Source organism: Meles meles, chromosome 7, assembly GCF_922984935.1.
Source record: "Meles meles chromosome 7, mMelMel3.1 paternal haplotype, whole genome shotgun sequence".
Lineage (NCBI taxonomy): Eukaryota > Metazoa > Chordata > Mammalia > Carnivora > Mustelidae > Meles > Meles meles.
In genome coordinates, this window is record NC_060072.1 from 30366540 (window position 1) to 30379429 (window position 12890).

A 12890-nucleotide genomic window follows, 5' to 3' on the forward strand; every position below is an offset into this window, starting at 1 on the left:
ATGTTTAGACCTATTAATGCTAGGAAGAGGAAAAATGTAAGTGTGGGTGGACGAGGTGGGACTATCATGTAGTCATGTGAAACATTTCAAAGCCAAAAAAAGAAAAGAAAGTCTTTTAAGATTTACTTTTTTACAGGCATATATTTTACCCAGTACCATCTGTGGGGAAGGAAATAAGAAGTGAAAGGCAAGAATTAAAATAAGTTTTGGAATCAGTAAAGGACTAAAGAAAGTTTTACTGGGCAAGTTAGTATGGATTCAGGAAAGAAGGAAATACACTATACTTACTGAGGTTTTTTTGTACCATCTCCAAGCCAGGGCTTGCCAGGAATTTCCCTTTTTCCATTTACCCTGCTCAGAAGCCCACCACAAAGAGCAAGACTTGGGTTTGCCTAAGCCTACGCTTGAGACAGAAATAAAACCCTTTACCTCCTAACAGGGGACAGAGCTGTGAGACTCTGAAAGCTTTTCTTACTGCTTATCATCATCATCATCATCTTCATCTCCTTTCTTCTTCTTCTTTTTCTTCCTCTTCCTCCTCTTCTGTTCTTTTATGGGCTCGTGGATCCACAATATTATTACATTTTCCCACACAAATAGCTAGTTTTGGCTCTCACATCCATGTCCATGGAGTTAGGTCACAATAAAGATCAAACTCTACACAATGTGCCACTGTGTTAGTTGGTTTCCATCTGAACCCAGTAATTCATGTGTGTGTGTGTGTGTGTGTGTGTGTACACTTTGGGAACTTTTCAAACACAGAGTTTAACCAAGGATATCAGATCCTGAGATCCTCCTGACAAGGGAATCATAGGTTTTCCTCCAAACCCTTTCCTCCAAGTGGCTTTATAATAGATTCCCGTCCTGTAACTTGTTCGGTCAGAAACACCATTTCCTCTACTCTTCAAGGACTGAGGTTGAGAAAAGGATTGCTGGGCATGATTTATAAGACAAAATACAGACGATTCATCTCAAATGAGGAGCTAAATTTATTTTGAAAACCTGCTCTGTTTGTCCAGAGATGACTCTCATGGAAAACACCCTGGATCCTCTGCTAACACAAGGGCTGTTATTCCCTGAAGCCTGCCCGTCTTCTCAGGAGCCTGGCGGGAAACAAAATTTATAGTTGGAGGAAGTGAGTTGCTATCAGCTTAAGAGAACAATCTAACCCAGAGCAAATGGACTGCAGACTTTTCTAGGGCTGGCATCACATGTTCTTCACTTTGACTAATGCTGAGCATAGATCTTTCCACATGGTGGGTAATCCATATAATTATTTAATTAAGTGGTATCTTGACCAGATCTGAGAGAGTGGATTCATTCATCAAGATTTAATGAGTTGCCTGCTTTGGGCGTGGCTTTGTTCTAGATCTCTCCACTGGGGAAAAAGAAAGAACAAAAGACTTTACCTGCATTAAAGAGACTGTTTTAGTGGAATAGGTGGGAGGTGACAACTGGCTTAGTCAGCTTGGGCTTCCATAACGAAATACCATAGACAAGGTGGCTTAAACAATAGACGTTTATTTCTCACAGTTTTGGAGGCTAGGAAGTTCAAGATCAAGGTACCAGCTGACGAGGTTTCTAGCAAGGGCTCTCCTTCTGGCTTGCACATGGAGGCTCTTTCACTGTGTCCTTATATGGCAGAGAATGAGCTGACTTTCTGGTGTCTCTTCTTAGAAGGACACTAATCTTACTGGATCAGGGCTTTACCCCAGGAAGGGGTGACCTTGTTCAGACTTTCTGACTTTAAATACAGCTCACTGGGGATTAGGGCTTCAATGGACAAATTTAAGGGGGGAGGGGGATGCAATTCAATCCATAGCACCAACCAAATCAAAATCCAGATCATTGTATTATATAATGGCAGTTAGTGATACAAGGAGAATGAAAAGTGGAAGAGACTAGAGAGTTTGAGGTGGAAAGGTGATAGTAGGCTTCTCTGAAGAGGTGAATTTAAGCAGAGGCTTCAGGGAAGTATGCTGTTCAATGTAGTGAGGGTCCAGACTGAGAGACCCAGTGAGACAGAAGGATGCTTGGTTGCTGCAGGATAGATGTGCAGACAAAATAATAATAATAATAATAATAATAATCCAGGTAGACTTGATCAGGGATGAACAATAGACACTTTGTTGCTTGTAGGTTTCTAGCTAAGTCCCCAGTAGGAACCACCTTTACCCATCTAGTCCCCAGTGTGCCTAGAAGGCGGATAGAGGGAGGAAGTCTAAATATATTTATAATACCAGGTTTTTCTAATAAGAGGTCAAGTCTCAAGGGATTTGGCCAATCTCTGGAGCCCTGAAATAATTCATTCAACAATTTGCAATAATTCGGAAGTTCTTACTATGTACCAGGCACTGTGCACATGCTCATGATCACGTCTTGGCATAGAAACTGGAAAAGTGTCCTTGGGCTAATTTTTCCCGGGAGGTAATTATTACAGTGGTGAAGTCGTGCTAGGTTGACTACTCCTATTCCAGGCTTGGAATATCCTAGGACAGAATGGACTGTTCCTTTTTTCTCTATTGCTGGGTCTTTCTCTTAGAGGACTCTGGGCCTTATTCATTGGTTCTCTTCTTTATTTTATGGTTTCTCTTTGGTTACTTCATCCAGCCTTATAAATACAACCTCTATGCCTATTAATCTGAAATTTATATTTGCATCTTCACATTTATCTTGGACTCTAAATTCATATATACTTAACTGTCTATTTGACCTCTCCATTAGGATGTTTAATAAACACCGCAAATCTAATGTGCCCGACCCTGAACTACTAATCTTCCTCCTCACTCCTGCTCTACCCAGTCTTCTTCATCTGCGCTGATGACAGCGGCACCCTTGTTGGGGCCCCAAACCTCAAAATTGACCTTGACTTCTGTCCTTCCTAGAATCTCATATCTAATCCTTCAACAAATCCTGTTGGCTCAATCTTCAAAATATACCCATATTCTGACAATTATTTACACATCCACTGCCTCCAGGCTGGCCCAAGCCATGGTCGTTGTTCACCTGGATCATTGCAATAGCCTCCTGACTGATCTCCTCCTGACTTTCTCATCCTCAGCAATCTAGTCTCAGAATGGCAGCCAGAGTCTTTGAAAATATAAATTCGCTTATCCCACTCCCTGCTCAAATTCCTGCAATGGTGCTGCATTTCATTGAAAGAAAAAAAATCAAAATCTTAAAATTATCCAATTATCTTTCCCTTAATTAATTCCCTGACCTCCTTTCCCCTTTGCTCTCCTAATCACACTGGTTTCTTTGCTTTCATAGAGGAGGAAAAATAATTTTCCTTCTACCCTTGTAGGTTCTTGTCTGAGACCCCCTGTAACAAGAGACAGATTAACAGGAGAAAAACAAACAGAAGTTTAATAACGTGTATACTTCCTGTGCACTTGAGAGACATCCAGGAAAACTAAGTAACTCCTTCAAATGGTCCAAACTACCACCCTAAATATGATGTCTAGCTAAAGACAAAAGATGTTGGGCAGATGAACTAGGTTTTCAGGCAAAGCCCAGTAAACAAGCATATGGTTGTTATGCAGAGTTAAGTCTGCACCTTCTCCACTGATAAGAGTTTCTAGAGATTTGGCCATCCTTCTTTTTCTGGTGCAGAGAAGGTGACACCCTTACAAATAGGGATTTCCCTAATACTGGGAAAAGTCTCCTACAGAAGGGTGACTTGTTTCAGTTTTCAGGGCTTCTGCAATTTATTTATTGCTGGCAGTCTCTTCTCAGCAGGCCTCGGTTCCACCAGAAGAGGACTTTTGCCTGTTTTGGTCACTTGTATCATCTCAGGCATCCAGACTACTGACTGGTATGTCGTAGGTGCTCAGTAAATCTTGACTTTGTGACTACAAGACTACAATCTATATCTAATGCAATTTTATCTAATTCCATTGCAGGCCTTTAATAGCTGATTTTGAAGGTCTGACTGTTTAACCTGAACTGTGCAGCAGTTCATGAACTTTTCTAACATCGTTTCCAGTTCCTGGAGACTTGCAAGGAGGTCATCAGTATATAAAACACGTCTCATTTTTTTCTTCTTATTGAAATATAATGTACAGATAGAAAAGTACATCTATTACGAGGGCACATCTTATTGCAATTTCACAAAATGAAGCCTCCCGCAGGACCAGTACCCAGAGGAGGACACATGAGCTGCTCCCTCATGATTCCCTTCCTGAATTCTAACACCATAGGTTAGTTTAGCACATTTTATTTTAAACACTCCGTATTGGGATTTCAACAGTTTCAATAATGTTCGGCTAAAACTTATCTATTTTTTCTTTTTGGGGGAGAGAGAGAGCATGTGTGCATGAGCGAGGGTGGGGAGAGTGAGGGGTGGTAGGGAGGGTAAAGGGGAGGAGAGAGAGAATCTTAAGCAGGCCCCATGCTCAGTGCAAAGCCCGATCTCATGACCCTAAGATCATGACCTGAGCCGAAATCAAGAGTGAGATGCTTAACCAAGGGAGACATCGAGGAGTGCCAAGGCTAAAACTAAAATTAATCTGATTTTTCCCCAAACTGCCAAAGAAAATATAAAAATGGAACTTGTTTTATTTTATTTTTTTAAAACATTGTATTTATTTATTTGACAGAGAGAGAGAGAACACAAGTGGGCAGAGCGGCAGGCAGAGGGAAGAGAGGGGCAGACTCCCGCTGAGAGGAAAGCCTGATGCAAGGCTTGATCCCAGGACCCTGGGATCATGACCTGAGCTGAAGGCAGCCACTGAACCCATCGACCCACCCAGGAGCCCCTCAAACTTGTTTTTAAAAAGCATAGCCTGGCATGACAAAGCTTGGGTGGCTCAGGTTCAGGAGCCAAGTCTTGGTTTCAGCTCGGGTCATAATCTCAGGGTCCCAGGATAGAGCCCCACATTGCGCTCGACACTCAGTGTGGAGTCTGCTTGAGGCTGTCTCTCCCACTCCCTCTACTCCTTCTTCCAGCACTCTCTCTGCCCCCTCTCTCAAATAAACAAATCTAAAAAAAACCAAAAAAACAAAAACAAAAAAATCCCAAAACACCCATAAGGAATTATCAGAGGCTCACATTTCAAAATAGACTTCCTGGGAAAAATCGATCAAACATAGATGTTAGATGCATCTCCCTTTACCTCATGTGCATTTTGGAAGGACTGTGAAATATGATATTTGCTAGAAATATATGTCGAGCGCAAGGATATTTCTTTATTGCCTTACTGGCTTGTAATACTGATGCTGTTGTAATGGCAAGATTTTCTCACAGAAAGTAAGGAGGTTGCTGAAGAATCACTCCATTTAAACTTCAGGCTGAAGAACTTGCACACGCATGGGTGAGCTTTCTTTCTCCCTCACAACCCAGCTCTATTCTCAGCACTTCTCTCCCTGCAGAAGTGGATGACTCAGACTCCCTACTGCTTCCCGCCTTTCCCTCAAACCAGCCCTCTGGCCTCGTGGGGAATTCCCCATGACCAATTAATGAGAAGACCGGGGACACTGTCTGGTTTAAGGATGCATCCTCTGCAAGTCAGAGGGAAATCTCCCAGTGGACAGAACTTTCGGTGCTATCTCTGGTTGGCCACTTGATGTGAAAGAAGAGATAACTGAGTTTTCCTGAAATCGGCGGATCCACGGGTTGTAAACTGATGTGTTGGTCAACTTACCAAGGACTTGGTAGTTTTTAAACGTGATTGGAGGACTGTTGCCAAGATCACCTAAAGAGAAATTACATTATGGACTTCTGAGAAGGCCACCAGTCTTTGAAGCTATTTGAGCCCCATGGAAGTGTTCCCCTGGGGGACATCCACAGTGTAGAAGGATAAAATAGGGAGGTCGTCAATATGACCTGTACTTGTTATAAGTGAGCTTCCTTTCTGGCCATCTGTATACTTGCACAAATGGCCCGTGTTCCAAGTGGCCATGGAAACAGAGATAGAGGCAATCAATGTGAATAAAAACACAGACTTCCTCTTACCACAATTATTCTGATTTCTACCGGTGTGAATGTGCAACTTTGTAAGACAGCAGCCCACACTGAGCCCTTCTTTGGTACCATTGCCCAGGACACCAGCCATCCAGGTGGGTTGTTTTGGACAGCTCCGTTACAGAAGGGGTTCTTTGTCCTCATGGAAACAGCTGCATATTCCGCAGAGCGACTTCCCCTTACTGCCGGTGATGCTTCCGCCACCACCACCAGAGATGGTTGATAAATTATCTTATCAATCCATGGCATTGCAGTGACCAGGGGCAGGCTGCCCCAAATGGACTATTTTGACAAGAAGACTATTTTGAGTTAAAAAGCCATTAAAACCCAGCAGATTCAGGAAAAGCTCTTTATAACACCCCACAACTGCCTAAAAAGAATTTAGATAGAGGACCTGCTCCAGGAAGAAAGCTATCACCTTGAAGAACTACATTATAGTATGAGCTAGTTACGGTGGAAAGAGAGGAACTTAGCAAGAGTGTCCCAGCAAACATTTGGTTACTCTTTTTTGTCTCCCTGTGAATTGCATTTCTTCTCTTTGAAGTCCCAGATGCCTGCCCCCTTCTCCTTAATGCAGAATGACATACATATTTCATTTTGCCTGCCTTTGGAATTTCCATGTCTGTGTGCATTCCCTGTACATATGAAATCGAACTTAATTTTCTCCTGTTAATCTCTCTCTTTCGCCAATTTCATTCCCAGTCCAGCTAGAAGGACCTTAAAGGGGATAGGACATTCTTGCTTCCTAACAGTATCACACACACTGTTGCCTCTGTTTGAGTGAGGAACTCCTTTGCAGTGAAACAACTATGACTTTGGGCTCACATGATGGAATTCATTGTTCTTACATCACTTGGAAGCAGCTGGCTTGATGGGGTAGTGGAAGGGCACACTGAGGTCTCAGTTATGGTCCCTGCTGGAAGACAGCATCTTGTGAGGCCGGGATATTGTTCTCTAAGTGATCAGGTCAGTGGTTAATAGAGACTGTTGTTCTCTAAGTGATCAGGTCAGTGGTTAATAGAGACTGTTGAATGCGTTGTCCTGGAAAACCACGAATGACGGAGGAAGTGGCTTCTTTCAGTTACACTTTATAACCTGATTCGAGAATATTTTCGTCCTGTCCCTGAAGCATTGTGGCTAGTGGACGTGTGGTCCTCCTGCCAAACCGAGAGGATTATTTCCACCAGACAACACCAAGAATGCACCTCTGGCCATTTCCGGCTGTTCATGAAGGACAGTGTGCACTGGGTGTGCATATGGGGCAGCGTGATTGATTCTGCTTATCGTGGAGAAATTGGATTGTTGCTGCAGAATGCGGCCAATATTATCCACAGCCCACGGGATTGATTGCACTCCAATAGCAACGGGCAATGGAAAACAGCAGCCAGTCGATAAAGACAGAGCCACGGAGCACCTGGGTCCTGTGGGTGGGAAGGTTGGGCTCACCCCGTAGGATGAGAACATCTTCACTGCCAGGGTGCTAGCTGAGCGTGAAGGGGTCACAGGAGGGAGTGGTGGGAGAAGGACGTCAGGAGCGTCGGTTTACACCCATCTTACTGCAAGTGTTTATCTTTCTCCCTTTCCTTGCTGCTTTACTCATGGGGGGTGTGGACAGTCTAGGTTCCAGGAAGGAGAGTGACTGAACTCTGACGCCCCTCATGACACACTGGTGGATGAGAGGTTGTGTATTTCCTGTGTGGGAGAGCGGAGTTTCTTAGCTAAGGAAAGGACCGGAATGGAAGCTGGGTGACAACAAGGTGGCTTGGGCTGCTGCTTCTCTGCTCTCTTCTCAGCCTTTCCTTGCCACACGCTGTGGCCTGGGAGGCTGACCGCTACTAAACTTGCCATTTCGCTTGCTTTTCCCTGTCTTCGGGCAAGGAGGCACTGGCAGAGGCCGGTGGGCGGGAGGAGAGCAAGGTCAGGGATTTTTCCTCCTCCCTCCTCACTCTTCCTGGCCTCCCACAGTTCAGCACAGGCCCCAAATCCCAGCCAGATGCCCAGCCGCAAGCCTGTCTGACTCAGCTCTGCCTCTTAGCAGGCTGGGAACAGCATTTCCTCACCTGTCCCTGCAGGTCTCCAGGGCTGCAGGCTAATCCCTGGGTGTTTCCCTAGATCTTGTTCCTTCCATTAACCTCGATCATGCCTCTGTAAATAATCCCTGCATGAAGTGCTTTTCCGTTAAAGCCTTTTGGGGGTGCCGTCGGTTCCCTGCTGACACTTTGATGGTGCTGAGAAAGGAGAGGGCAATGCCTTCTGCTGTTGTGAGGTTCGGGGCGGGGGAGGACTGGAGGGTATCCAGCCGGCATATCGCAATGGGATGGAATACAGTGCATTTCACAGGCTGAAACTGGCTGACATTAAAAAACAAACAAACGATCATCTCTACTGTTCAGAGTTCATAGGTTGTTTATTTTTTAAAAGGTTGCATAAGGGAGAAAAGTTTGTGAAGCAAATTGGGAGAGTGCTCAAGACTGAAGGGGTCCCTGGGATGTGGGACCGCAATGCTACAATCGGGACCATCCTGAACAAACTGGGACAGCTTGTTCCCTTCGTCTGTGACTATACTTGGGACCTCCGAGTCCTGCTCAGATGCTCCTGCTGAAGAGACATTCCAGGCAAAAGAACACTATTCTAGAACCATGTGCTGATTCCTTTCCATCTTCTATCAATGGCGGATACATTTATCTCTCATGGCATTCGTTCTCATTAATGGTAGAGGCAGTCTGAGAATCCCTCTTAACACAGTGGTTCAGGCAGCCGGTATCAATGGATCAGAGTCGGAACGCCAAAGAACCTGCTACCTCTAATTTAGAGCTTTGACACTGAACCTAACTGCTGAGCTGGACCAAGTAGAGCCTCCAGAACTCTTTGTGCCCTTATAACCCTGGATCCTGCTGAACTTGGCAGGCAGTGTGGCCTTTTTGGCTCCTTTGCACTTGACCAAGAACCTGACCTTGTCTCTCAGTGACTCTCCATCTAAGGTAAAGCTTCAAAGGCTGACAGTATGGGCTGTAAGAATAGCAGATCAAACCTTTGTAACATTAACAATATGCCTGGATTGGCTCTAGGTGCTTTGTGTGTATTTATGACTTATATTTTAGGGAGGAGGAAACAAAGTGAAGTGAATTAAGTGACTTGCCCTGGGTGCTACAGGTAGTGTGGAGTAGACATGGGACTCAAGTCCAGTCAGTCTGGCTGGGAAATTTCTTAAGCACTGCATTGTAGTACCTCTCGTCTTGGCCACTGGGGATCCCTGGCTCCTGGCTCATATCTTGGCATGTAGCCAGTGCTCATCATTAAATCTGTGCTGGAAGTTACTAAATACAGACAAATCCTAACAGTATGTTTCCTCTTTTCCAGTCTCCTTGTCCATGGACACTGCCCTGGGTCTTCTAAGTAAGGGCAACCTTTGATCCAGCTGACTAAACCAGCAGGACAGAGGACAGAAGAGCAGAGACCCATTCAACGTCATGTGGGTTCAAATCCCAACTCTTTTAGTCTCCTGGTCTATAAAAAGACAGTGACAATGGAATTTACCCCAACAAGTTTGTATACTAAATGAGAGTCAAGAACTTGGCACACAGTGAATATGTAGTGTTAGCTTTGGTTATTTTGATCGTTATTAATAGAAATCAATCCAGGGGCACCTGGGTGGCTCAGCTGGTTAAGCAGCAGACTCTTGAGGTCAGCTCAGGTCTTGATCTCAGGGTGGTGAGTTCAAGCCCAGAGTTGAGCTACACACGGGGCAGGGAGCCTACTTAAAAAAAAAAAAAAAATCAAACCAAATGTAGTAAATGTAAGTGCAAAGAGGAAATTTCTTGTACCAGGAGCAATCTCTTGACACCTGCTAGTTCCATTCCTAGCAGAGGGCTCTCTTCTTGGGGTCTTTGGCCCTCCCCTTCCGCATCTGCTCCTTCTCTGCAGAGGGGGTGGAAGAAAAGAAATACTTGGGCTCCCTCTAGAGGCCAGCGGCGCTCAACTTTGAAACTTTCAATGACCTCCCACGAACCAGAGGATGTTTTCTGATATTCTCTATTTTTTTCCAAGTCCCTCCTTCTGTGCTGGGTGTTTTCTGTTTGTCCTTCTGGATCTACTCTCCCTTCCTTTCTACTCTGCTCTGGGTCCCAAGATGCTTGATCTCTGTGGACTGAATCCGGGGGCTCCCTTGCCCACTGACTTCCAGGTTATTTTAACCAGCGGAAATCACCTGTATTGAGGAAGAAGAGAGAGAGACTAGGGTATTATTATTTCCTCAGATCCCTCCTCACTGAGTTTTCTTAGACTTGACGATTCCCTTCTACCAAAGACTAGAGCTCCCATCAAGCAGACCCTAAGATCTTTGGGTCTTGATGCTGGCCTCTTTATCTCTGCAGAGCAAAGATGGAAACGGCCCCCGGCTGTTGCAAGCCCCAGGACACAGCACCATCTCCTCGTTTCCCTTAATCCTGCCCACACCTTTGTAAATAGTCCCTTTATTAAGGCCTCCTTAGTTGAGGGTGCCATCTGTTTCCAGCCACATTCTACTCATACTGTGTCCAAATTCCTTGCCTTGGCAGTCTCATCTCTGCCTCACTTCCCCTGTACACTGCGTTCCCACAAACCAACCACTTATGGTTTCTGTGATATAATCACGTTGCTTAGTGCCGCAGGATTCTCACATGAATTCCTTCATCGGCACAGACTCCATGCCCACCAACCCCCCTTGCATTTCACTCTCCACCTTGACCCCTCTGCAATCCCAGGTGCTCCCTCTTCTTTAAAGAACATGGTTCAATGGCCTTGTCTTCTATTCAGTTCTTCCTTATCTCCTGTGGTGCATGTTTTGTCCCTCATCTCGCTGGCATCCTGCCATTTCTATCCTATTAGGTAGCAGCGTTGTGTTTTGGTCGGATTGACCTTTTCTCTGGTGTCTGTGGAGGATATTTCCATGGCATTAACTGGGTTAATTCACATAGTTCTAGTCCTACCAGTATCTGGCACTTCCCTGGCCATGGGGATTTCTTTACAGGTGTTCCACTCAGCAGGAAACTGAGGAGTTTTTGTTGTTTTGTTTCAGGAAGTGATGCTCTCCCCATCAGAGAGAACAGGGAGCCTGTGGTTAGATTTGCTACTGGCAGCCATGTTGTAACCAAGAAGAACGCTATACTGACCAAGGAGGTGGTACAGAGGGAGGGCGAGGCCAAGAGAACCACTGAGAAACAGTGCCCAAATCTGTTACGCCAGTTTGAAAGGGGGTTTCAGTGACACAAACTAAAAATATCTGTAGCATTTGTGTTCACAAAAAAGCAGAATTCACAGGGTGCACTTAGAAAGCAACTGAATTCCTTTCTTCTGCTGCTCATTCAAACCCACCCTAAGGGCTACATCTTCAGCTGTCTCCGGAGGACATCCTGGTAGAGCCCAAGGTCGGGGGAGGCTCTATGACTTATCTGTTCTTTCACTGGTGAAAAAAGATCTTCTAGCCACTTCTAATAACAAAATAGTTTTCAGTAATTAAAATACCCATTTCTATGTGATAGCTAAACCTCTGTGATTCATTCGATACAAAGCTTCCCCGCTCGCCAAACTCCAACCCCTAGAAGTTGCAGTGGGTGCCAGGTGATGGGGGAGGAAAATGTTTCTGTTTCCCCCATGCAACATGGGGAATGGTGCATTTTATTCTCCGTTTCCCCTTCCTTCTCATTTTCTAAGAGGTTTCTGGCTCTTGGTTTGAAGCACAGGAGAGAGGAGAGGGAGCAAGGAGGAAGATCTCACCCGTACGGACCCTCCAAAGTAATATAGTGATGGTTCCTGCTCTTCAGATGTTAAAAACTAATTTTTCCTGGGTTTGAACCCAGGCAGAACTATCCTCATGGGCACTTCTGCGGGTTCGCTGAGGACCTCCCCGGCACACTGGGCCGGACTCCCTGTGATGTGAGCAGTGCGTTTTTCTCCTTAGGTCACTTTCGGGTCCTCCCCAGCTCCTGGGATTCTGGTAGTCTGGCCTCTGACTGGGTTTATGGCAACAGTTCAGGCTTTCTTGGGCTGCAGTCCTGCCTACCTGGCCCCCTGCCCTCTCTTCCCCGCATGGGTCACATCTGGTTCTGGAAAGATACTCTCGTATCCTTTCCCCAGTGGGAAGAGTCTGCTCAGGGCAGCCTGGTCTCTGCCCTCAGAGTAGTCAGCCACCCATAACCTTTTGCCTTTTGATTTTACAGACATCGCATCGCATCACTGTGCTCAGCAGCCCCCAAGGGTTACATAACGGGAAGACAGCCTAATCTCCTCTCGGCAAGTTTGAGGGTAGGGAGTGAGATCCCCTACCCTTCCCCCACAGGCATGGGAAGGGGGGCTGGGGAACAGCCACACTGATAGTCTCTCCACAAAAATCCTCTTGTGTCCGAACTCAACCCGGAGACGGATATTTGCCGAAAGTCACACGACTGATTAATTGCATCCTCTTTCCAAGTCCTGCACAGGTGTTCCAGCCCGTCCCATTAGAAGGCGGGGTGCTTACCACCTATTGTCTTGATCCCTCAGCAGAAATGGACAGAGAAAGCATGGGAAGTGTCTCTCTGTAACACCCCTTTGCTTTCCCTTTCCTGGAATGGGTGTGGGCTTGAGGGGTTCTGGGAAGAGTAGGGGTACAGTCTCCTGGAGGGCTGAGAAGGAAGGGGACCCACTCAGCTCAGCCTCTGCCACCTTCGGCTCTTTCCACATCCTTCCATCTGAGAAGCAGGCATATCCAGGTTCGCTCTGTTGGCTGTAGGGTAAACTCTGCTTTGTGGGGGTAAAAAGCTGAGCTGGGGGACAGGAGGGTTAGATCAATTCAGGAGCCTGCTAGCAGGCCTGTTTTGTTGTACACTTCAAATTCTTCACTGTTATATCATCAGGATCATAGCTGACATTTTGACTTCTGTCTGTCTGAAACCTATAGGACTCAGCGGCT